The following is a 26,613-nucleotide window of genomic DNA, read 5'->3' as shown; positions in this document are numbered from 1 at the left end:
TTGGCCTCCCAAAGTGTTGGGATTACAGGCGTGAGCCACTGCACCCAGTCTGTCTAAAATTTTTAATATGAAATTCATGCACATTTTTTCTTAAATTCATTTTAAGGTAATTTACATGTTTAGTTGCTATGATGCACCCCTTTAAAGTATTTTCTAATTATTATTTATTTTTATTTTTAGTTTTTTTTTTTTTTGAGAAAAGGTATCATTCTGTCGCCCAGGTTGGAGTGCAGTAGCATGAACACATCTGACACTGCAGCCTTGAACTCCTAGGCTCAAGTGATCCTCCTCCTACGTCAGCCTCTGGAGTAGCTGGGACTACAGCGTGCACCACCATACCTGGCTATTTTTTTTTTTTTTTATTTTTGTAGAGATGGAGTCTTACCGGTTTGCCCAGGCTCATCTTGAACTCCTGGGCTCAAGTGATCCTCTTGCCTGGGTCTCCCAAGTTGCTGGGATTAAAGGCAAGAGCCACCATGCCCAGCCTAATTGTTTATTTTGAACATTTGGAATTCAATTGATTTTCATATTGTTGATCTTGTATCCAGTAACTTTGATGAACTGTCATTATTTCTAATGGTTTGCCTGTAGGTTTGTTTGTATTTTCTTACTGGTAATATCATGTCACCTATAAATATTTATTACTTTATGGCTTTCTTTCTAACCTTTACACTTTATCTAACTTTTCCATGTCCAAATGCATTGGCTAGCATGGCCATACAGTTTCTATTAGTAAGAGCTATAGGGACACTCTGGACTTCATCTGTGCTTTAATAGGAATGCTTCTACAATTTCACCACTAATTTGATGTGTGATGTAAGCTTTTAATAGATAGTGGTCATCAGGTTAATGAAGTTCTTTCTAGTCTGAGGATGCCTTTTTTTGTAATGATCCTCATGGATGAGTACTGCATTTTAATCAAATGCTTTTTATTGTCAGTCTGTACGTATGATAAATTACAATAATAGGTTTTCTAATGTTCAATTATCCTTAAAGTCTTAAACCATACGTAATCATGATGTATAGTCAATTTCTTATATGTTGCTTATTCACCAAAATTCTGTTTAGGATTTTTGCATTTATCTTCATGAATGAGATTGGTCTATAATTTTTTTCTTGTACATTTTATCATTTACTCATTCAACAAGTATTTATTGAGTCCATACTGTGTTCTGTGTACTGTTCTAGTGAATGTTGATATAGTAGTGAATAAAACAGATAAAAATCTTTGCCCTCATGAAACTTATATTCTACTATGGGGAAGACAGACCATAAACAAGACAATTTATTAAATATGTAGTATATTAGATGTTGACAAATGCTAATGATACAAATAAGCAGAAATTAGGATACATAGTGTGTGTGTGTAGGGGGGTATGCAATCTTAGAAAAGAATTTACAGCAACAGCTCTTTTACAAGGTGACATTTTAGGAAAGACATGTAAGGGAAGAGAAAGTATAACGGCTCTGAAGTAAGCATGTTTCTGGTAGGTTCAAGAAAGAGAAAGGAAGCCATTGTAGCTAGACTGTTTTACTATCTATAAGACCAAATAAGTAAATTGGGTAGCTTTCCCTCTCTTTAAAAAATGTATTGTTTTGAAATAATTGTATTAAAAGATTCATAGGAAGTTGCAAAGATAGTACAGTGATGTCTCTTGTAACTTTTACCCAATCTATCACAATGTAATTGTATCTTACATAATTATACTGTAATATAAAAACCAGGAGACTGACAATGGTGCAATGTATATGTATCGTTCTATGCATTTTATCAAGCTGTGTAGATTTGCATGACTTTAACCTTTGTTAATATACATAACGATTTCATCAACACAAATATCTTCCTTCATGCTACCCCTTTATATTCACACCCACACACTTCCTTGCCACCACATGTATCCTCTGGCAACTAAGAACATGCTCTCCATTTCTATATTTTTGTCATTTTGAGAGTATTATATAAGTGGAATCATACAGTATGTGACCTTTTAAGATTTTTTTTTCTTTTTACTCAGCATAATTTTCTGGTGATTCTTGCAAGTTATTGCATATGTCAATAATTGATTTATTTTTATTGGTATTGAGTAGTGCAACTTTTTGTTTTGTTTTGTTTTGTTTTGTTTCGAGACAGGGTCTCACTCTGTCAACCAGGCTGGAGTGCAATGGTGCGATCTTGGCTCACTGCAACCTCCGTCTCCTGGGTTCAAGCGATTCTTCTGCCTCAGTCTCCCAGGTAGCTGGGATTACACGCACACACCACCACTCCTGGCTAATTTTTATATGTTTAGTGGAGACGGGGTTTCATCATGTTGACCAGACTAGTCTCGAACTCCTGGCCTCAAGTGATCGTCTTGCCTCAGCCCCCCCAAAATGCTGGGATTACAAGCATGAGCCACCGTGCCCAGCTAAGTGGTGCAACTATTGAATAGTATTCCATGGCATGGATGTATCATAGCTTGTTTAACTATTCACCTTTTGAGGGACATTTTAGTCATTTCCAGTTTTTGGCTATTACAGATGAAGCTGTTATGAATATTCCTGTAGAGGATTTTGTGCAGTCGTATGTTTTGTTTTCTCTGGGATAAATGCCTGGGAACGTAATTGCTGGGTTGTATGGTAAGTGTTTTAAAAGATACTGAGGGCCAGGTACAGTGACCCATGTCTGTAATCCCAGCACTTTGGGAGTCTGAGGTGGGCAGATTGCATGAATCCAGGAGTTTGAGACCAGTCTGGGCAATATGGCGAAACCCCATCTCTACAAAAAGTACAAAAAATTAGCTGGGTCCGGTGATGTACACATGTAGTCCCAACTACTGTGGAGTCTGAGGTGGGAGGATAACCTGAGCCAGGTAGTTGAGGCTGCAGTGAGCCATGATGGCGCCACTGCACTCCAGCCTGGGTGACAGAGTGAGACCCTGTCTGAAAAATAAAATAAAATAAAATAAAATAAAAACAAACTCTGAGAATGTAAAATATGTTTGGTCTTTTTTTTTTCTTTATTTTGAGACAGAGTCAGGGTGGAGTGCAATGGTGCAATATTGGGTCACTGCAACCTCCACCTCCCAGGTTCAAGCGATTCACCTGCCTCAACCTCCTGAGTAGCTGGAATTATAGGCACCCACCACCATGCCCAGCTAATTTTTGTATTTGTAGTGGAGAAGGGGTTTCACCATGTTGGCCAGGCTAGTCTCAAACTCCTGACCTCAGGTGATCCGCCTGCCTTGGCCTCCCAAAGTGCTGGGATTACAGGCATGAGCCACCGTGTTATGCCCAGCCTGTTATGTCATTCTTATGCCTTTGAGTCCTCATAGCTTAGCTCCCACTTGTAAGTGAGAACATACGACGTTTGGGTTTTCCATTCCTGTCACTCATACTTTGGGTAGAATGGAAGCCTGCAAACTTGTGTGGCTTCATGCTGGGAGACTTTCATGTAATATTATGGACTGGACTAATTATTAATGATTGAATGGGATTCTAGTAATGTGCCAGTATCTTTTGAATTCTGTATCCCTTTGATGTAAGGCCAGCAGGGTTCTAAGGGGTAGAGGGTAGGGACTTGTGATATTGCAAAATATGTATTCGGTCTTTGAGCAGGTTTCCTGACATACAACTCCTAAAATCATTCGAATCTTATAAGTGATGTCTTTTTGTATGCTAATGATGGACCCATGGCTGGCACCTTCTAGGTAGCGTCACGATAGGGGGTGGTCACCATAAAGACTAAGGCAGGAATAGAGGGTTGGGACTTGAGTCCCACTCCCAACCTCCAGGGAGGGAAGAAGGGCTGAAGGTTAAGTTGGTCACCAATAATCAATGGTTTAATCAATCATGGCTACATAATGAAGCTTCCATAAAGGCCTAAAGAACTGGGTTTGTAGAGCTTCCAGATAGATGAACACATGAAGGTTCCCAGAGGGTGGTGTGCCCAAGTAGGGAAGGGAAGCCCTGTTCCTCTTTCCACATGCCTTGCTCTATGTATCTCTTCAACTGTATCCTTTGTAATATCTTTTATAATAAATCAGTAAACATAAGGGGTTTCCTGAGTTTGGTGAGCCGCTCTATCAAATTAATAGAACACAAAGAGGGGGTAATGGGTACCCCAACTTGAATCTGGTCAGTGAGATGTTCCAGAGACCTGGACTTGGGTCTGGTGTCTGAATTGGGGTAGTGTTGTGGTACTGAGCCCCCAGCCTGTGGGATCTGATGCTATTTCCAGGTAGATAGTGTCATAATTGAATTGGATGATGCCCAGATGGTGCCCACTGCAAAATTGATTGCTTATTTGAGGTATGGGGGAAAATTCCCAACCATTTGGTCACGGAAGTCATGCATGTTGATTGTTGCTGTGTTGTGAGAATATAGAAAAATGGGGGGGGGGTTCATTCATAGAAACTGTCAAAGTGTTTTCTAGAGAGGTTTCACAATTTTACATTTGCAACAATGTAATAAGAAATTCAGTTTTTCTGTATCCTCACCAGCATTTGGTATTGTCACTGTTTTTTATTTTAGCCTTTCTGATAGCTCTGTGGTAATATCTCAATATCTCTTTGTATTTATATATATTTTTTTGAGACGGAGGCTTACTCTGTCGCCCAGGCTGGAGTGCAGTGGCATGATCACAGCTCACTGCAACCTCTGCCTCATGGGTTCAAGCGATTCTCCTGCCTCAGCCTCCTGAGTAGCTGGGATTACAGGCGCCCAACACCATGCCTGGCTAATTTTGTATTTTTAGTATAGATGGAGTTTTGCCATGTTGGCCAGGCTGGTCTCGAACTCCTGACCTCAAGTGATCCACCCATTTCAGCCTCTCAAAGTGCTGGGATTACAGGTGTGAGCCACTGTGCCTGGCTTCTCTTTCTATTCTTTATGTTTACTGATCAGCTATTTATGTTGACTATCGTTTCTTATGCTTATTTGCCATCCACATATCCTCTTCAGTTAAATATTTTTTTATATCTGTTGCCCATTTTCTGTTTGGATTGTTATCAATTTTCAACTTTGAGTATTCTTTATATGTATAAAGAATTTTATATATGAGTCCTTTGTGAGATATGTGGTTTGTGAATACTTTCTCTCAATCTACAACTTGTCTTTTCATCCTAACAGGTCTTTTGTAGAGCAAAATTGTAAAATTTTGTTGGAGTTTAGGTTGTAGATTTATTTATTTATTTATTTATTTTCTTTGGAGAGCAAGTCTCATTCTGGTCTCTCAGGCTGCAGTGAAATGGCTAGATCCCGGCTCACTGCAACCTCCGCCTCCCAGGCTCGAGCAATCCTCCCACCTCAGCCTCTCGAGTAGCTGGGACTACAGGTGAGCGCCACCACACTCGGCCAATTTTTGCATTTTTCATAGAGACGGGGCCTTACTGTGTTGTCCAGGCTGGTCTTGAACTCCTGTGCTCAAGTGATCCACCTGCCTCGGCCTCCCAAAGTGCTGGGATTACAGGCATGAGCCACCATGCCCAGTCATTTTTTTTTCTTTTATAGGTCATGATTTTGGTATTATGTCTAAGAACTATTCGTCAAGGCCTAGGATCTAAAGATTTTCTTCAAACTTTCTCCTAAAAATTCTGTTGTTTAATGTTTAAGTCTGTGATGCATTTTGACATAATTTTTGAATAAGGTATGAGGTTTAAGTTGAGGTTCATTTTTATGTCTCATGTTGAGTGGCTCCAGTGCCATTTATTGGAAAAGTAATATTTCCTCCATTCAATTGCTTTTGTACCTTTGATAAAAATCACTTGGGTAATAATTTGTGTAGATATTCCATTTCACCCTCAGGAGGGCATAAATGTGGACTGCACATGGTGATTTTCTTCCTAAGATGCAGTATGGAAAGGAGGAAAGAAAGAGTAATTTGAGAGTGGAGAAACCTGACACTGTGTTATCCAGGTGATCAAGGTCAATATCAATAGTGATAAATCATGTTGATAGTGTATAGCTGTGGTATGATGTATGACAGTGGCACTTTATCTCAGTGGTATTTCTCCCCAAAATTTATAATCCCAGTGTAATCATGATAAAAACTTAAGACAGATCTTAATTGAGAGACATTCTCCAAAATACCTGAGCAGTACTTCTCAAAACCGGCAAGGTCATCAAAAACAAGGAAAGTCTGAGAAACTACCAGAGCTAAAAGGAGCCTAAGGAGTCATGATGACTAAACGTAATGTGGGATCTTGGATGGGATTTGGAAAAGTAAAAAGACCTTAGGTAAAAACCAAGGAAATCTGATTAAAGTATGGACTTTAATAATGTATCAATATTCACTAGTTGTGACATATGTACCATACTATTATACACTGCTCATAACAGAAGAATTGGGTGTAGGGTATATGGGAACTCTGCACTCTCTTTGAAATTCTTCAATAAATCTAAATCATTCTAAAGTTTATTTAAAATAATCAGTGGGGCTGGGTACTGTGGCTCATGCCTTTAATCCCAGCACTTTGATTTTTAAAAAAGGAAGCTATTTTAGTTCCTTTATGTTTCCATATACATTTTAGAATTATTTTGTCTGTCTTTGCCCCAAAAAAATCTTGCTGTGGTTTTGATAGGAATTGCCTGAAACCTGTATATCAATTTGGGGAGAATTGACATTTTTACTATGTTGAGTCTTATAATACATAAACATGGTAAGTTTCTCCATATATTTAGACTTTGATTTCTTTTGTCTGTGTTTTGTTTTCGGTATACAATTCTTGAATAGGTTTAGTTAGAATTACATCTACTTGTTTTTTGGGGGGGTTCATTGTAAATGGTATTGTGTTTTTTATTTCAGTTTCTACTTGTTAATTGCTAGTATATACAAATACGATTGATTTTTGTATGTTGATTTTGTATGGGGCAGCTTTGCTGAACTGATTTATTAGTTCTAGGAATTTTGTGGCAGATTGCTTGGTGGTGTTTTACAGACTATCAGTCATCTGAAATACAAACGCTTTGAAATAGAGACACTTTTGATACGTTGTAACTTTAGTTCAATGTATAGTTTTTTGTTTGTTTGTTTGTTTTTTTACTTGAGATGGGGATTCAAAGTGTTGGGATTACAGGTGTGAGCCACCTTGCCTGGCCTCAGTGTGTTGTTAATTTTCCTTGAGATTTCCTCTGACCTATAGGTTTAGGAATGTGTTAGTTTCCATGTGTTTGGAAATTTTCTTGATTTCTTACTGCTACTGATCTTTTCTTTTCTTTTCTTTTTTCTTTTCTTTTCTTTCTTTCTCTTTTCCTCCCTCTCTCCCTTCCTCCTCCTCCTTCCTCCTTCTCTTCTTCTTCTTCTTTTTCTTTTCTTTTCTCCTCCTTCCCTCCCTCCCTCCTTTCTTTTTCTTTTTTCTTTCTCTTTCTTTCTTTCTCTTTCTTTTTCTTTCTTTCTCTCTCTCTCTTTCCCTCCCTCTCTCCCTCCCTCTCTCCCTTCCTCCTCCTCCTCTTCTTCTTCTTCTTCTTTTTCTTTTCTTTTCCCCTCCCTCCTTCCTTCCTTCCTTCCTTCCTTCCTTCCTTCCTTCCTTCCTTCCTTTCTTTCCTTCCTTCTTTCTTTCTTTCTTTCTTTCCTCTCTTTCTTTCTTCTTCTTCTTTTTCTTTTTTTTTTTTTGAGACAGAGTTTCACTCTGTTGCCCAGGCTGCAGAGCATTGTCACCATCAGGGTTCACTGCAGCCTCGACCTCCTGGGCTCAGGCAGTCCTCCCATCTCAGCCTCCTGAGTAGCTGGGATTACAGGCATGCATTACCACGCCAGGCTAATTTCATGTGTTTTTTGTAGAGATGGGGCTTTGTAATGTTGCCCAGGCCTTTCTCGAGCTCCTGGGCTCAAGCAATCCACATGCCTCAGCCTCCCCAAGCACTGGGATTACAGGCTTGTGCCACCGTGCCCAGCCTGTTACTGATTTCTAGTTTGATTTCATTCTGACCACAGAATATTCCCTGTGGAATTGAAAATAAAAAAAACTTTTTTTGAGGTTGGTTTTATGGCTCAGAATATGGCTGTGGTAGGCAGAATAATAGCCTTTCAAAGGTGTCCACATTCTACTCACTTAAATTTATAAATGTTATATTGCATGGCAAAAGGAATTAAGGTTGCAAGTGTAATGAGGTTTGCTGATGGCCTAATTTTGAGATGTGGAGCATATCTTGGATTAGCCAATTGTGCCCAGTGTTTTCGTAATGGTCTTTATACATTGAAGAGGGAGGCAGGAAAGAGAGAACCAGAGTGGTGGAGGTGTCATAAGGATTTGATCTGACATTGCTGATGTAGAAGATGGAGAAATCTTTGGTCAGGAACCAAGTAATGTGCGTGGCTGGGAAAGGCAAAGAAAGAGAGTCTCACTAAAAGCCTCCAGAAGGAACACAGACCTGCTGACACTGATTGTAGCTCAGTGAGGCCCATTTTGAGGTTTGACCTCAAGAACTGTAAGATAATACATTTGTATTGTTTTAAACCACCAAGTTTGTGGTAATTTCTTATGGCAGCGAATAGAAAACTAATATAATGGTCTATATCAGTAATATATCATGGACGCTTGAAAAGAATGTCTATTCTGCTAATTTTGGTTGGGGTGTTCTATAAATTTTGATTAGATCCTGTAGACCGATGGTGTTGCTTAGTTGTTCTGTAACCTTGCTGTCTAGTTTTATACGTTGTTGAAAGAGGACTGTTGAGGTCTCCTATTGTAATTGTGGATTTGTCTCTTCTTATGGTTCTGTCAGTCTTTGCTTTATGTATTTTGAACATCTGTTGTTTTGTGCATACACATTTAGGAATGCTATATCTTCTTGGTGGGTTGGCGCTTTTAACATTATGTAATGTCCCTCTGTATCCCTATTAATTTATTTGCTCTGATGTCTACTTTATCTGATATTAATATAACCACTCCTGTTTTTATTTTTTTAATTTTTAGTTATTTATTTAGAGACCAGATTATGAGACTGTCATTATAATAATATTAAGTCTTCTAATCCATGAACACAGATGTCTTTGCATACATTTCTGTCTTTAATTTCTTTCATTAATGCTTTGTAGTTTTCATTGTACAAGTCTTTTGTCTCCTTGGTTAAATTTATTCCTATGTATTTTATTCTTTGAGACGCTACTGTAAATGGAATTATATTCTTAATTTTTCTAATTGTTAATTTTTTAGTGTATAGGAATGCAACTGTTTTTTGTGTGTTGGTTTTGTGTCCTGTAACTTCTAAATTCATTTATTAGGTCTAATAATATTTTTTGTGAATTTTAGGGATTTTCTGCATGTAAGTTCATGTCATTGGCAAATAGAGATAATTTTACTTCTTCCTTTACAATTTAAGTTTACATTTTATTTTCTTTACTTGTTAAATTGCTATGGCTAGAACTTCCAATACTGTGTTGAATAGAAGTGGTAAAGCTTCTAGACTTTAATAATTGAGTATGATATTAGCTGTGTGTTTTTCATATATGACCTTTATCATGTTGAGGTAGCAATCTTCTATTCATAGTTTATTGTTTGTTTTAATATGAAATGTGTTGAATTTCATCAAATGAAATGTGTAGAATGACTTTTCGCATAAATCAAGATGAGTATGTTTCTTTCTTACTTTCTGTCTTTCTCTCTCTCTCTGTCCCTTCCTCCCTCCCTACCTCCTTCTCCCCCCTCTTTCTTTCTTTCTTTCTTTCTTTCTTTCTTTCTTTCTTTCTTTCTTTCTTTCTTTCTTTCTTTCTTTCTTTCTTTCTTCCCTTTCTTCCTTTTCTTCCCTTTCTTTTCTGTCTTCTGACTGGGTCTCACTCTGTCACCTAGATCACCAAGGCTGGAGTGCAGTGGTGTGATCATAGCTCCCTGCAGGCTCGAACTCCTTGGCTCAAATGATCCTTCTGCTTCAGTCTCCCAAGTAGCTGGGAAGATGCACGTGACCATGACAGGCTTCCCTTTGTTTTTATTAAACGATGTATAATATCGATTGATTCTCTCTCTGTGTCTCTTTCTCTCTCTCTTTTTTTTTTTTTTTGAGATAGAGTCTCGCTCTGTCGCCCAGGCTGGAGTGCAGTGACACAATCTTGGCTCACTGCAACCTCCACCTCCTGGGTTCAAGCGGTTCTCCTGCCTCAGCCTCCTGAGTAGCTGGGACTGTATGCATGTGCCACCATGCCCAGCTAATTTTTGTATTTTTAGTAGAGACAGGGATTCACCACGTTGCTTAGGCTGGTCTTGAACTCCTGACTTCAGGTGATCCGCCTGCCTTGGCCTCCCAAAGTGCTGGGGTTACAAGTGTGAGCCACCATACTTGGCCAAGATGTTCGTTTTTTTGGTAGTGTTTTTCTCTAGCTTTGGTACCTGAATATTTTAGAACGGTTTGAGAAGTATTGGTGTTATTGTTTTTTAAATTTTTGGTAGAATTCAATAGTGAAACCACCTGGTCCAGGGCTTTTATTTTTATTATTATTTTTTTTTGGTTGGGAGGATTTTTTTTTTTGAAATGGAGTTTCGCTCTTGTTGCCTAGGCTGGAGTGCAATAGCACGATCTCGGCTCACTGCGACTTCCACCTCCTGGTTTCCAGCAATTCTGCCTCAGCCTCCCAAGTAGCTGGGATTACAGGCATGCGCTACCATGCCTGGCTAATTTTGTATTTTTAGTAGAGATGGGATTTCACCTTGTTGGTTAGGCTGGTCTAGAACTCCTGAACTCAAGTGATCCACCCGCCTCAGCCTCCCAAAGTGCTGGGATTGCAGGCATGAGCCACTGTGCCTGGCCCGGTTGGGAGGATTTTGATTACTGATTCAATCTCCTAATGGCATTCATTTATTCAGTTTTTCTGTTTTTTTTTTGTTATTCAGTTTTTGTAGGTTGTGTGTTACTAGGAATTTGTCCTTTTGATCTAGGCAATCCAATTGGTTGGCATGCAATTGTTTATAGTATTCTCTTATAATCCTATTGATTCATGTAAAATTGGTAGTAATGTCCTCTCATTTATTTCTTTTTTATTTTATTTTATTTATTTTTATTTTTTATTTATTTATTTATTTATTTATTTATTTATTTATTTATTTATTTTTTTTATTGATCATTCTTGGGTGTTTCTCACAGAGGGGGATTTGGCAGGGTCACAGGACAATAGGGAGGGAAGGTCAGCAGATAAACAAGTGAACAAAAAGGTCTCTGGTTTTCCTAGGCGGAGGACCCTGCGGCCTGGCCTTCCGCAGTGTTTGTGTCCCTGGGTACTTGAGATTAGGGAATGGTGATGACTCTTAACGAGCATGCTGCCTTCAAGCATCTGTTTAACAAAGCACATCTTGCACCGCCCTTAATCCATTTAACCCTGAGTGGACACAGCACATGTTTCAGAGAGCACAGGGTTGGGGGTAAGGTCACAGATCAACAGGATCCCAAGGCAGAAGAATTTTTCTTAGTACAGAACAAAATGAAAAGTCTCCCATGTCTACCTCCTTCTACACAAACACGGCAACCATCCGATTTCTCAATATTTTCCCCACCTCTCCCCCCTTTCTACTCCACAAAACCGCCATTGTCATCATGGCCCGTTCTCAATGAGCTGCCGGGCACACCTCCCAGACGGGGTGGTGGCCGGGCAGAGGGGCTACTCACCTCCCAGTAGGGGCGGCCAGGCAGAGGCGCCCCCCACCTCCCGGACGGGGCAGCTGGCCAGGCGGGGGGCTGACCCCCCCCACCTCCCTCCTGGACGGGGCGGCTGGCTGGGCAGAGGGGCTCCTCACTTCCCCGTAGCGGCGGCCGGGCAGAGGCGCCCCTCACCTCCCGGACGGGGCGGCTGGCCGGGCTGGGAGCTGACCCCCCCACCTCCCTCTCAGACGGGGCGACTGGCCGGGCGGGGGGCTGACCCCCCCACCTCCCTCCCGGACGGGGCGGCTGGCCGGGCAGAGGGGCTCCTCACTTCCCAGTAGGGGCGGCTGGGCAGAGGCTCCCCTCTCCTCCCGGAGGGGGCGGCTGGCCCGGCGGGGGACTGACCCCCCCACCTCCCTCCCGGACGGGGCGGCTGGCCAGGTAGGGGGCTGACCCCCCCACCTCCGTCCTGGACGGGGCGGCTGGCCGGGCGGGGGGTTGACCCCCCCCCCCCACCTCCCTCCCGGACGGGGCGGCTGGCCGGGCGGGGGGGCTGACCCCCCCACCTCCCTCCTGGACGGGGCAGCTGGCCTGGCGGGGGCTGACCCCCACCTCCTTCCCAGACGGGGTGGCTGCCGGGCGGAGACTCTCCTCACTTCCCAGAGGGGGTGGCTGCCGGGCGGAGGGTCTCCTCACTTCTCAGACGGGGCGGTTGCCAGGCGGAGGGTCTCCTCTCTTCTCAGACGGGGCGGCCGGGGTGAGACGCTCCTCACCTCCCAGACGGGGTCGCGGCGGGGTAGAGGCGCTCCTCACTTCTCAGACGGGGTGGCGGGGCAGAGGCGCTCCCCACATCTCAGACGATGGGTGGCTGGGCAGAGACGCTCCTCACTTCCTAGATGGGATGGCGGCCAGGAAGAACTATTTCTTTTTTTAAAAAATTTAATTTTTTAAATTTTTGTGGGTACATAATAGGTATATATACTTATGGGGTACATGAGATATTTTGATACAGGCATACAATGGTTAATAATCACATCAGGGTAAATGAAGTATTCAATCATGTCAAGCATTTATCATTTATTTGTACTGTAAACCAATTATACTCTTTTAGTTATTTTAAAATATACAATAAATTGTTGTTGACTATAGTTACACTGTTGTGCTATTCAGTACTAGATCTTATTCATTCTAACTATATTGTTGTACCCATTAACCATTCTTACTCTCTTCCGTCACTCCCCACTACCCTTGTCAGCTTCTGGTAATCATCCTTCAACTCTCCATCTTCATGAGTTCAATTGTTTTAATTTTTAGCTCCCACCAATAAGTGAGAACATGTGAAATTTGTCTTTCTGTGCCTGGCTTATTTCACTTAACACAATCTCGAGTTCCATCCATTGTTGTTGGAAATGACAGGATTTCATTCTTCTTTATGGTTGAATGGAGTACTATTCAGCCATAAAAAAAGAATGATCAGATCTCATTTGTGGTGTTTGTGAATGACGTGGTATATGTACCACTTTTTCTTTATCCATTCATCTGTTGATGGACACTTAGAGTGCTATAAGAAACATGGGAGTGCAGATATCTATTCGGTATGCTGATTTCCTTTCTTTTGGGTATATACCTAGCAGTGGGATTGCAGGATCATATGGCAGCTCAATTTTTAGTTTATTAAGGAAGCTCCAAACTGTTCTACATAGTGGTTGTACTAATTTACATTCCCACCAATAGTGTACGAGGGTTCCCCTTTTTCCACATACTTGCCAGCATTTATTATTGCCTGCCTTTTGGATAAAAGCCTTCCTTTCCTTTGTTATTTATTTATTTATTTATTTATTTTTTTGGGATAGGGTTTTGCTTTGTCATCCAGCCCACAATGCAGTTGTAGGATCATCACGCACTGCAACATCGAGCTCCTGGGCTCACGTAATACTCCTGCCTTAGCCTCCCAAGTAGCTGGGACTACAGGCATGTACCACCACTCCCAGCTAATTTTTACTTTTTGGTGGATATGAGTCTCACTCTGTTGCCCAGATTGGTCTTGAGCTCCTTGACTCAAGTAATCCTCCTGCTTTGGCCTCTCTAAATATTGGGATTATAGGCATGAGCCACCGTGTTTGGTCCCTAATTTTATTCCTGATTTTAATAATTTGTGTCATCTCTATTTTTTCCTATTCAGTCTAGCTAAAAGTTTGTCAATTTTGTTGATCTCTTTGATCTTTTGGCTTCATTGATTTTCCTTATTGTTTTTCTATTGTCTATTTTATTGATCTGAGAACTATTTTTTATTTTCTTTCTTCTACTATCTTATGTTTAGTTTTCTCTTTTTCAAGTTTCTTAAGGTGTAAAGTTAGATTACTGATTCAAGATATTTCTTCATTTTTAATGTAAGCATTTACAGCTATAAATCTCCCTTTCAGCACTGCTTTTACCGCATGCCATACGTCTTGAAAATTATGTTGTGTTTTTGGTTTCATTTATCTCAAGATACTTGCTATTTTGTCTTGTGATTTCTTCTTTGACTTATTGGTTGTTTAAGAGTGAGTTATTGGCCGGGAGCACAGGTTCACACCCAGCATTTTGGAAGGCCGGGGCATGTGGGATTGCTTGAGCTCAAGAGTTTCAGACCAGTCTGGGCAACATAGTGGGAACCCGTCTCTACAAAAAAAAAAAAAAAAAAATTAGCTGAGCCTAGTGGTACATGCCAGTAGTCCCAGCTACTTGGGAGGCTGAGGTGGGAGGATTGCTTGAGGCTGCAGTGAGCTGAGATTGTGCCAGTATACTCCAGCTGGGGCAACAGAATGAGACCCTGTCTCAAAAAAAAAAAAAAATAGAATATAATTAATTTTCATATGTTTGTGAATTTTCCTGTTTTCTTATATTATTAATTTCTAGTTTAATTTCATTTTTATCAGAAAAAATATTTTGCATGATTTTAAGCTTTTAAAATGTATTAACATTTGTTTTGTGGCCTAACATGTTGTCTGTCCTGGAGAAATTTTCATGTGCATTTCAAAAAATGTGTGTTTTATTGTTGTGGGATGGAGTATCCTTTATATATCTGTTTGTTCCAGTTGGCTTATATTGTTGTTCAAGTACACAAATTCCTTACTGATCTTCTGTCTGGTTGTTTCATCCATTATTGTATCTATTATAGTATAACTATCTGTTTCTTCCTTCGGTTTTATCAGTGTTTGCTTCACCAGCTAGGCACGGTGGCTCACGCCTGTAATCCCAACACTTTGGGAGGCCGAGGTGGGCGCATCACTTGAGGTCAGGAGCTCGAGACCAGCTTGGTCAACATGGTGAAACCCCGTCTCTACTAAAAATACAAAAATTAGCCAGGTGCGGTGGCGGGTGCTTATAATCCCAGCTACTCGGGAGGCTGAGGCAGGAGAATCGATTAAACCTGGGAGGCAGAGGTTGCAGTGAGCCCAGATTGCATCACTGCACTCCAGCCTGGGTGACAGAGCGAGACTCCATCTCAAAACAAACAAACAAACAAACACACACCTTTGCTTCACGTATTCTGGGGATTTCATGTTTGTTGCTTGTATGTTTGTAATTGCTGTGTATTCTACATGAATTGCCCTTTTTAATATATATTATCCATTTTGTTTGGTATTCCCATTTTGTTCTTTTTCTTTCTTTTTTGGGAGCGGGGACAGGGTCTTGCTCTGTTGCCTAGCCTGGAGTGCTGTGGCACTATCATAGCTTACTGCAAGCCTTGACCTCCCAGGCTGAAGCCATCCTCCAGCCTCAACTTCCCCCCAACCACCTTAGCTGGGGACTACAGGCATGCACCACCATTCCTGGCGATTTTAAATAATTTTTTTTTTGAAGGGGTAGAGACAACTTCTCACAATGTTGCCCAGGCTGGTCTCGAACTCTTGGCTTCAAGCAATCTGCTTGCCTTGGCCTCTCACAGTGCTGGAATTACAGGCATGAGCCATGGCACCTGGCCTCCCCCATGCCTTTTATTCCCTTATTTGGGTTTTCCTATCAGTGCCTCTTTTCCTAGCCTTATCTCCTATTTTTTCTTTTATATTTTGCAGCTGTTTTTCTCCCTGTGCTGTGCTCTGGATGATTTCTTCAGATCTGTTTTCTAGTTTGCTACTAGTATGTTGATGGTTATTTTCTCTTAGCAAGTAAAAACTAATAATCCATTTTTTGGCAGTGTTGTTGTTGAGCAAATGGCTCTCTTTCTGATTCTTGTTTCTTTTGAGATAATCTGTGACTGGTATATGGATTCTAATTTTTCCTATTTTTTTGAATATTTAAATTATTCATATTTAAAAATTACTTTTTGGAGTGTAATATAATCCTAGATCTTACAGAAGAGAACCCACTTATTTGCCTTGACTGCTGCCTGGCTCTCATATTGGTTTCCTAGTGTGGTTTATAATTTTCAACTGTGAAGTTCTGGGAGGCAGTTGTTTCTTTGGGATTCCCTTATGTGCCCTGGGTTATAGAGGTGTTCTTATGGGGCATTTTTTTTTTCCTCTTCTTAGAGCTTGCGTGGTGCTGGTTCAGGATTAGTTTTAAAATTAACTTTTAGAAACCTTTGTGAGTAGTATAAACTTGAACTCTAATTAGCAAAAGCTTGTGGTTCTGGATAACTTTATTTTACCACAATGGGAGACTCTCTAGTGTATTCCTACAGTGTCATATGCCAGTAGACCTCATGAAGGGACCTCATTCCAAGCTCCCAGCTCCTAAGTAATGTCCCTTTGCCTGCTGATAAAATTCCAACTACCACATACAGTCAATTCTTGTTATTCATGGTAGTTATGCTCTGTAAAGTCAATGTAAACATTTAGTTAGTGAATACTGAACCATTTCTCCTAGAGGAAATACAGGGTTAGGTACCTGTGAACCTCTCCACATTTTCAGCAGCCAGTCAATACATAAACTTGTTTTACCTGGTTTCTGTTTAAAGACCCCATATTTTATCATATATATAGTTGATTCATTAACATTGAATTCATGGCTAACAGCACTATAATCTGTGGCTGAACGAAGCTTATCTAGCACCTACTTGTTTTCTCTGTAAGGATGTCTCAGCCTTCTTTCCTTTAGGACCACCAGATAGTACTTCAGCACTATGCTAAGGGGCCATGTTAAACAGCTAACCCATCAACAAGAAGTAGAAAAATGTGACAAATGTGGCACTAAATAGACCAAGAAAAGGACAATTGTTTTATAGTATGAGAGCTGAAACAAGAAGGCAGTATCCCCCTTTTCAAGCTCAGAATGTATATATTGGTGACTCACATTTTTCATAGCTATTTGCATGTCCATGAATGAGTGGGCAAAATGTCGTAAGTATTGATTTTGGTGTTGCAAGTACATTTTATTGACTAGGCAAATTTGCAAATATAGAATCCGTAAATAATGAGAACTGAGTATATCTAGTTCTAATCTCTCTACTGCCTCAGCTGCTGCTCTCTGTTATGGCTTTGAATTTGTTCTTCATTTCTAGTACTTGGGAGCTTCTTTTTCTTGCTTTCTCAGTTTGCTATGTATTTTAAAAATACACACATGTTTGTTGCCCTTTTACCCAGTATTTTTATGTATTTGGATTAGGAGGAAGATATTTTGGTTAAATCAATCTGATTTATAGAGTGGCTACTTCATTTACTCATTTTAAAACGGAAAAACATATACTCAAGAGTGTTAAAGAGAAGAGACCTTGAGGATTATCTTGTTTATTGGTTCTTAACATGGGTTTCTTAGGGCATCTGGAACTGTAGAGATTGTACAGAAGTTTATGTTACATATATCTTTCTGGGAAGAAAGTATTTTTTATATTCTCAAAGGAGTCTATAACCCTTTAAAAATGCAAGAACCAGGCTGGGCGCAGTGGCTCACACTTGTAATCCCAACACTTTGGGAGGCCAAGACAGGAAGATTGCTTGAGCACAGGAGTTTGAGATCGGCCTCCTCAATATAGTGTGACCCTGTCTCTACAAGAAAAAAATAAAAAAATAAATAGCCAGGTGTCATGGTGCACAGCTGTAGTCCCAGCTACTCAGGAGGCTGACGTGGGAGGATCACTTGAGCCCAGGAGGTTGAGGCTGCAGTGAGCTGAGATCATGCCACTGCACTCCAGCCTGGGCATCCGAGCTAGACCCTGTCTCAAAAAACAAAAAAACAAATGCAAGAACCACTGTCCTAGTCTAGTTTCACTTCAAATTTATAGGCGTATATCCTCATTAGTTCATATCAGTCTAGTTAATAGCAACGTTAGCCAAATTTTAAAATAAAAATAACTACATTTAGAAAGTGATTTATTTTCTTTTCTTTTTTTCTTTTCTTTTCTTTTCTTTTCTTTTCTTTTCTTTTCTTTTCTTTTCTTTTCTTTTCTTTTCTTTTCTTTTCTTTTCTTTTCGTGAGATGGGGTCTCACTCTGTCACCCAGGCTGCAGTGCAGTGGCACAATCTCAGCTCACTGCAACCTCTGACTCCTGCGCTCAAGTGATCCTCCCATCTTAGCCTCCTGAGTAGCTAGAACCACAGGCACACACCACCACGCCTGCCTGATTTTTTGTATTTTTGGTAGAGACGGGGTTTCACCATGTTGGCCAGGCTGATCTCGAACTCCTGAGCTCAAGTGATCTGCCTGCCTCAGCCTCCCAAAGTGCTGGGATTACAGGCGTTAGCCACTGCCGCACCCAGCCAATTTATTTTTTGTGAAAGAACTTCACCATGACATCTTATTTTAATCCCCCCACAAGCCAATGAGGTATATGATATTATGTTTCTTTCACAACTGTAGGAACTAAAGGGAAGCCACAGTAACTGGTAAGTAGTAGCATTTTTTGTTTTTGATTAATTGAGGCCCAGGGAGGCAAGTTAACTTGCCCAAACTCATGAAACTGATTTGTTCCAGAGGCAAGACTAAAACTCCTGTCTTAGTGATATTTCCACTACCTCATTTTGCTTTGGAAAGGCACATAACCTTACCAGGTGGTAATGTGATGATTCATTGAAACTAATAAATTCATAAGTATAAAGGGATGCATGTGTTAAGAGAACATTTTTTATTTCAAAATGAAAGTAGTCAAAACCACAAAGCCTAGGAATCCCTCGGGCATTTTTATTGTGTAATCTGCTTTAGAAGTAGAGTTGCATCCATGAAGTTTTGAGTCATATTGAAACTTAGCTACCTAAGTTTCTTCCCAGTTAAAAACTAGGTGCAAATGGAGTTATACACAATACAGGTAAATATATATACCTGTACTTGTAGATAACATTTTATACATGTTTTCCTGTTCTATACATGTTGCATTGTAGTTTGTCTCCTCTATAAGTGGAAACTAATTAGGACTTGGGCTTCATTATTTCCTTTTCTTGATACACCCTTTTTCCACTCCCTGGGTTGATCAGTACCTTTGGCACTAATATCTCAGAACAATTTTCTGTAGGTTATCCTTTTGCAGCTTTTATGGCATAATAGATTACTGGCACAATTCACATGGAGTTTCGTATATCCATTCGCTATAAATTCCTTTTTTTTTTTTTTTTTTGACATAGGGTCTCGCTCTGTCACCCAGGCTGAAGTGCAATGGCATGTGATCTCACCTCACTGCAACCTCTGCCTCCCGGGCTCAAGCAATTCTCCTGCCTCAGCCTCCTGAGTAGCTGGGACTACAGGTGCACACCACCATGCTCGGCTATTATTATTATTATTGTTTTTTTTTTGGTAGAGACAGGGTCTCACAATGTTGCCTAGGCTGCTCTTGAACTCCTGAGCTTCAGGCAATCCGCATGCCTCAGCTTCCCAAAGTGCTGGGATTACAGGCGTGAGCCACCACATCTGACCCACTCTATAAATTCCTAATGCAATACAGCTATAGTAATGAAACTGTAAGCTGTGCTAAATTTTTGCAACATTTATTTAATATTCCTGGGACCACTGAAATGGTAGTAAACTGCTTATATATTAAAGTGGATTTGGGGGCTGGGTGCAGTGGCTCATGCCTGTAATCCCATCACTTTGGGTGGCCAAAGTGGGAGGATCACTTGAAGCCAGGACTTCAAGACCAACCTGGGAAACAAAGCAAGGGTCTGTCTCTACAAAAAATTTTAGAAATTAGCTGGGTGGAGTGGTGTGTGTTTGTAGTCTTAGCTATGTGGGAGGCTGAGATGGGAGGATCACTTGAGCCCGGGAGGTCAAGGCTGCAGTGAGCTGCGATCACGCCACTGCACTCCAGCCTGGGTGACACAATGAAACCCTGTTTCAAAAAAAGAAGATGGATTTGGGGAAAAGGTAGATTTAATTTTTCGGACAGCTTCCATCTATTAAATTAGACCTTTAGAAATTAAAAAGTTGATTTACTCTTTTAAAGTCATACATTCATTTGGCTAACATTGAGGACCTACTTTATACTGGACATTATTTTAGATTTTGAGATTATGGATAAGAAAAGCTTATCTTTTCTCTGAAGCAGCTCATGTATTTTCCTTCTCCTTCATTCTTGCTCCCCTTCTTTGTATCTCCCAACTTCCCATTCCAGTTAGTTACTGATTCCTCCCCAATCTTTTGATAAAGTTTGTTATAATCTAATGCCTAGAATCTTTTTCTAACATTTGCTCCGGTAATGAGTAGTAGTCAGCTCCAGTAATGAAGAGCTCATTATCTTTACCTGGCTTCCCCCTAAAAGCAGAGAGAGCTTGATGCAGAGGCTTGGGAGCAGAGGTAGTTTAAGTGGAAGCAAGAGTGAGGGACAAAGGAAATGATCAATGCAGAGAGTGGAAAAGAAGTGAAATGGGAAAGGAGGAAAAGCCAATATTTGGATGCATTATTGAGTTGGCCAATGCTCAGACAACTAGTTTAATCATGCTGTAGCCTCTGAAGAGCCTTATGAAATATGACTGAGAACTATCCAGCTGGGGACTGAAGAGTGGAAGAATTTATTCAGCAGCTCCCTCACCACTGTATGTTTTAATTGGTTCTTTCAAAATTATTTCCATTGTTTTATTGATATTTTCTCTTTGGTGAGACATTGTTCTCAGTCTTTCCTTAGTTCTTAGGCATGGTGTCCCGTTGAGCATGGACTATTGTTTCCTGTGTCTTAGTCTGTCTCATAATTTTTTGTTGAAAAGTGAACATATAAAATCATGTGGCAACTCTGGAAATTAGATTTTTCCCTTCCCCGGGGTGGTTGTTTGTTATTGTATGCTTATTTATTGACTTTTTGGACTAATTCTATAAAGTGTGTATTCTTTGTTGTTAGAAGCCACTGAAGCCTCTGGTAGGTTTGCTTAGTGGGAAGCTAATGATTGAACAATGATTTAATTTAAATACTTTGAACCAATAGCCTTCCAGCTTTTGCTGCTGGTCATTGTGTGAATTGGGATATGCTTTCAACAACATTCACCTAGGCAGATGACCATTATGCGTTATCTTTCTCTTCCTGCTTGTGCAGAACCTCAAGGCTAAGCAAGAGGTGAGAAATTAGGAACTTCTTAAGTCTTTCATGGGCCTATGAATAGCCTGGAACATGCATATATTCTTTTTTATGACCCATGTCTTTCTAGATTTTACATTGCAACTTTTCAAAGCTCCCATGGGCATGCCATTGTCCATTAAAAATTATTATGATTATTATTTTGAGACGGGGTCTCTCTCTGTTACTCAGGCTTCAGTGCAGTGGTGTGATCACTGCTCACTACAGTCTCGACCTCTTGCCACTTCAGCCTCCTGAGTAGCTTTGACCACAGGCATACGCTACGTCACCCGGCTATTTTTTATTTTTATTTTTTCTAGAGATGGGGGTCTCACTATGTTACTCAGGCTAGTCTCGAACTCTTGGGCTCAAGCCATCCTCCAGCCTCAGCCTCCCAAAGTGCTGGGATTATAGGAATGAGCCACCAAGCTTGGCATGTCTTGATTTTATTTAATTAATTATTATTTTTTTACCAAGTGTTTTGGTCAGCCTCTTGTTAATTTCAGCTCGTCACACTGCTTCAGGTCACCATAATCTTAAACTATTTCAGATGATTATTTTTGACAAATTCCCCAATAACAACAGTGTTGTTTTCACAGAATGAACTTAAAGTCAGAACAAACTAAGACAAATTTTGAGTGTAGAGCTTATAGGACATATTAAACCGGATGGCAATTTTCTGGGGGTAGGGCCTTGTGAAACTTCAACCACATTCTGCCTTCTCTAGTGGCTGCTAAGCTGTTGATTTTCACAGCTGTTGTAGCTGTATGACTGTGGGTTTTCAGTGTTACTGCAGAGATGGAGATGGTGCTTTGATTAGGATACCTTAATATACCAAAAAGGTCACTGTTCTTATAGAGATTCAGTCTTTTTAAAATTAAATAAACAGTATTCAGATTGCTAAGCCCTTTGTTAATTTAAAGAATGCTAAGCCCTTTGTTAATTTAAAGAATATTTGCAATACATTTATCTGGCAAAAGACTCGTTTCCAGAATACATAAAGAAATCTTATAGTTTAGTAATAAGACAACTCAATTATAAAATGGGCAAGAGATTTGAACAGACCCTTCTTGAAAAAAAGATACGCAAATCATAAATATATAAGACATTTATATCATTAATCACCAGAAAAATGCAAATTAAAACTAGTGAGATACTATTACACACCTATTAGAATGACTAAAATGAAAATAAATAAATAAATAACCAGGTGTTGGCAAGTATGTGGATCATCTGAAATTATCCTACAGAATGCAAAATGGTATAATCATGTTTGAAAAAAAAATGGTCATTTATTTTATAAAAGATTGATAAACATTTTTATTTGATACATATTTGTATGTATTTATGGGATACAGTGTGATATTTCAATATGTGTATATAATGTGTAATGATCAAATCAGAGTAATTAGCATGACCTAAAATATTTATCATTTCTTTGTCTGGGCAACATTCAAAATCCTGTTTTCTAACTATTTGAATGTATACAATAAAATATTGTTAACTATAGTCACACTGCATTGCAATAGAAAGTGGAACTTTTTCTTCTATCTAGCCGTAATTTTGTATACATTAACCAACTCTTCTTTGTTTCTTTGAGACAGGCCTAACCAACTCCTCTTTATCCCCTGCTCCTCCCTACCCTTCCAAGCCTCTAGTAACCACTACTCTATTCTCTACTTCTATGAGATCAACTTTTTTAGCTCTCACATACGAGTAAGAGCATGTGGTATTTATCTTTCTTGTCCCTGGCTTATTTTAGTTAACATAATGTCTTCAAGGCTCATCTGTGTTGCCATGAATGCCAGGATTCATGCTTTTTAATTGCTGAATAGTATTTCACTGTGTATATATATTACATTTTCTTTCTTTTTTTTTTTGAGATGAAGTTTCGCTTTTGTTGTTCAGGCTGGAGTGCAATGGCGTGATCTCAGCTCACTGCAACCTCCGCCTCCTGGGTTCAAGCGATCCTCCTGCCTCAGCCTCTCAAGTAGCTGGGATTACAGGAATGCACCACCACACCTGGCTAATTTTGTATTTTTTTAGTAGAGATGAAGTTTTACCATGCTCAAACTCCTGACCTTAAGTGATCCACCCGTCTTGGCCTCCCAAAGTGCTGGGATTACAGGCGTGAGCCACTGTGCCTGGCCCATTTTCTTTACTCATTTATATATTGATGAACACTTAGGTCGATTCCATATTTTGGCATTGTGAATAGGTGCTGCAATAAAAATGATGCAGATATCTCTTTGATATACTGCTTTTGGGGTCTTTTGTGATTCCAGATAAATTTTAGCATTTGTTTTGATATTTCTGTGAAGAATGCCCTTTGCATTTTGTTAGGGATTGCACTGAAGTATAGATTGTTTTGGGTAGTGTGTTCATTTTAACAATATTAACTTCTAAAATTCTTGAACATCGGATGTCTTTTCCTTATTTTTGTGCATCCTATTCACTTTCCTTCTTCAGTGTTTTATAGTTTTCCATGTGTAGATCTTTTACTTCCTTGGTCAAATTTATTCCTAGGTATTTTATTTTTTTGTAGCTATTGCAAATGTGATTGCTTTCTTTTTTAAAATTTTTATATTTTTAAGATACAGGGTCTCACTCTCACCTAGACAGGAGTGCAATAGCATGATCACAGCTCAATGTAGCCTTGAACTCCTGGGCTCAATCAGTCCTCTCGCCTCAGCCTATCAAGTAGCTAGGACTACAGGCTTGCACCACCACACATAGCTAATTTAAAGAAAATTTTTTTGTGTGGAGACAGGGTTTCACTATATTGCCCAGGCTGATCTCAAACTCCTGACCTCAAGCAATCCTCCTGCCTTGGCCTCCCAAAGCTCTGAGATTAAAGGCATGAGCCACTGCAACCTGCCGTGATTGCTTTTTAAATTTCTTTTTTTTCTTTTTTCTTTCTTTTTTTTTTTTTTTTGAGATAGAGTCTCTTTCTGTTGCCCAGGCTGGAGTGCAGTGGCAGGATCTCGGCTCACTGCAATCTCTGCCTCTCGGGTTCAAGTGGTTCTCCTGCTTCAGCCTCCCAAGTAGCTGGGACTACAGGTGCATGCCACCATGCCTGGCTAATTTTTGTATTTTTGGTAGAGACGGGGTTTCACCATGTTGGCCAGTCTGGTTTCGAACTCCTGACCTCAAGTAATCTGCCCACGTTGGCCTCCAAAAGTGGTTAATTATAGGCATGAGCTATCGCGCCTGGCTCTTGATTTATTTTTAGCTAAATGTGGCACTCGGGTTATGTATACTTACCAATTTACCATGTAACCCATGCATTGGAGAAATGAAAACATACGCCCTGAAGAGGCTTGTGCATGAATTTCCTTTGAAACTTTATTCACAATGGTGAAAAACTGAAATAAACACTGATGTCCATGAAGAAATGATAAATAAACACATTGTGGTATATTTACATAATGGAGTGTTACTTAGCAACAAAAACAAAAATTACTGATACAAGCGATAACGTGGATGAATTTTAAAACATTGTGCAGACCTAAATGAGTCCGATACAAAGGAGTCTATTTTATATGATTCTATTTTCATGAAACTCTCGAAAAGTATTGTGATGAAAAACAGGTGTCTACACTAATTAATCAATCTTGTTCATATTCTGTCTCATTCCCTTAAAGTTCAAAGTGCCTAAAAAGCACTATCCAACTACATTCTGTAATGTGTAAGGGAAAGGTGAAGTAAAGACATTGTGGAAGACACATACATAAATAAGGTGATGGAGAGAGGACTCTGAAAGCTGGACTGAAAAATATTGACATAGTGGCAGAGTGGACGGGGATGGGGAAGATAAAATGATGAGTTCACATTGTTTGGAGTGATGTAGTGAATTTAAAATGATGAAGAATTAAATGTGTCACACACGACAAGCATTTCTAGGTTATCTATGGATTCTTTGTAGTCTAGAAGTCATCCACTTCACTTATTTATCTAAAATATATGAGTCTTTTCCAGGACTTTTCTCAGCACAAGGGACAAATGTATGGGAACTTGGACCTTGTTTCAAGAAGAGCTGTGAATTTATGCTTGTTCTTTTTTTTTTTTTTTTTTTTGAGATGGAGTCTTGCTCTGGCACCCAGGCTGGAGTTCAGTGGCATGATCTCGGCTCACTGCAACCTCCACCTCCCAGGTTCAAGTGATTCTCCTGTCTCAACCCCCCCGAGTAGCTGGGACTACAGAAGCCCACCACCACAGCTGGCTAATTTTTGTATTTTTAGTAAAGATGGGATTTCACCAAGTTGGCCAAGCTGGTCTCGAACTCCTGATCTCAGGTGATCTGCTCGCCTCGGTGTCCCAAAGTACTGGGATTACAGGCGTGAGCCACCACACCCGGCTGCTTGTTCATATTTTTGAATGGCATTTGTGTGCATTGTTTCATTTTTTGTTCATTTGATTCTAAGGTGAGGACAGTATTTCCTACTTTTATGTAGTTGGGAGCAGTAAATGGAAATGTTTGTGGAAAGTTCCTCATAAAATTTCAAGGCCTTTTGTAGATATAGTGTTTTAAAGGCCCAGAGTCTGGAGAAAGGAAGAGATAGGTACAAATAATGAAAAGGGAGACTAGATGCAACTTCTTCCTTATTCCATGCCTTTATTTTCAAAATACTGTAAATGTTGAATATTATAGTATTTGTGGTTTCTGAAATTTTGAGATAATTTTAAGAAGAGGAATAATTAATAACTGTTCCTTCCTTGGCTCAAATAATATTTAGGAAATACTAGTAGGTGTGGAAGAGCAACACAATAAATGTTTTTATTTAATTTCCCTGAGCATAACAGAGAGCAGATGGGGAATTCTGGGCCTGCCCTTTTTTACTGTTAGCCAAGGAGAGCAGAAAAAATAAATTGTTTTCCAGACATGGAGCCAGTTTTGTGTTCTCGTTGCTGATGTACTGTGAAAGGATTTGAAGGGTGTGCATGCACTTGTCACATTCATGTGGGTTAGATTTGTAGTGGAAAATGTGATTCTAGATTGTCAAAATTGTGAGAAGCCATGGTAACCTAGTCTGTGTAAAAATGTCATTATTATTGTTATTATTACTATTTTCAGTGATTTGTTCAAAGAGTTAAGACTTAAAATTCTGATAATAAGTATTTCTGAAAATGAGACAAAGACAAAATGCTAATAAAATTTTTGGCTTATAATTTGTTTTAGCCAAATGCTTCAACTTGTTTTATTGTGTTTTTGCTTAACGATGACAGCTTTTCATTAAAAGGACTCAGTGTGGTTGCTTGCCTTGTCTCCATTTTCCTTGGTCTGAGAGCAAATACTCAGGCTCAGTAAGTCCATGCATATGATAGGTTTGAAAATGCAGGATGGAGGAGGGTGATGAAACCTGGGAGAGAAAGAAGAAATCGGAAAAGAGAGCCAAAAATAACCAACAAGCTTAAGCTTTCCTAGAATATGGTCTAACAGGTTAGCTTACTTGGTAAGATCAGTGTGCCTCAAAGTTAAAGAGTATATGAATGCCCTGGGGCTTGTATAAAAATGTAATTTCTGATTTGTTAAGTCTAGGGTAGGGCTTGGCAATGTGCATTTCCTTCCACCTCCCAGGTGATGATGATGCTGCTGGCCTTAGAACCACTCTTGGAGT

The 26,613-nt window shown here is 39.8% G+C and overlaps 1 protein-coding gene across 4 annotated transcripts in view; it reads left to right on the top strand.

Annotated features, from left to right (window-relative positions):
- Window positions 1–26,613, top strand: part of OPHN1 (oligophrenin 1) — a 389,158-nt gene that overhangs the window by 106,291 nt on the left and 256,254 nt on the right. The gene's annotated exons all lie outside the window — the stretch shown is intronic.

This window comes from Gorilla gorilla, chromosome X (assembly GCF_029281585.2).
Source record: "Gorilla gorilla gorilla isolate KB3781 chromosome X, NHGRI_mGorGor1-v2.1_pri, whole genome shotgun sequence".
NCBI classification, from domain to species: domain Eukaryota; kingdom Metazoa; phylum Chordata; class Mammalia; order Primates; family Hominidae; genus Gorilla; species Gorilla gorilla.
This window is presented reverse-complemented; position numbering and strand designations above follow the sequence as displayed.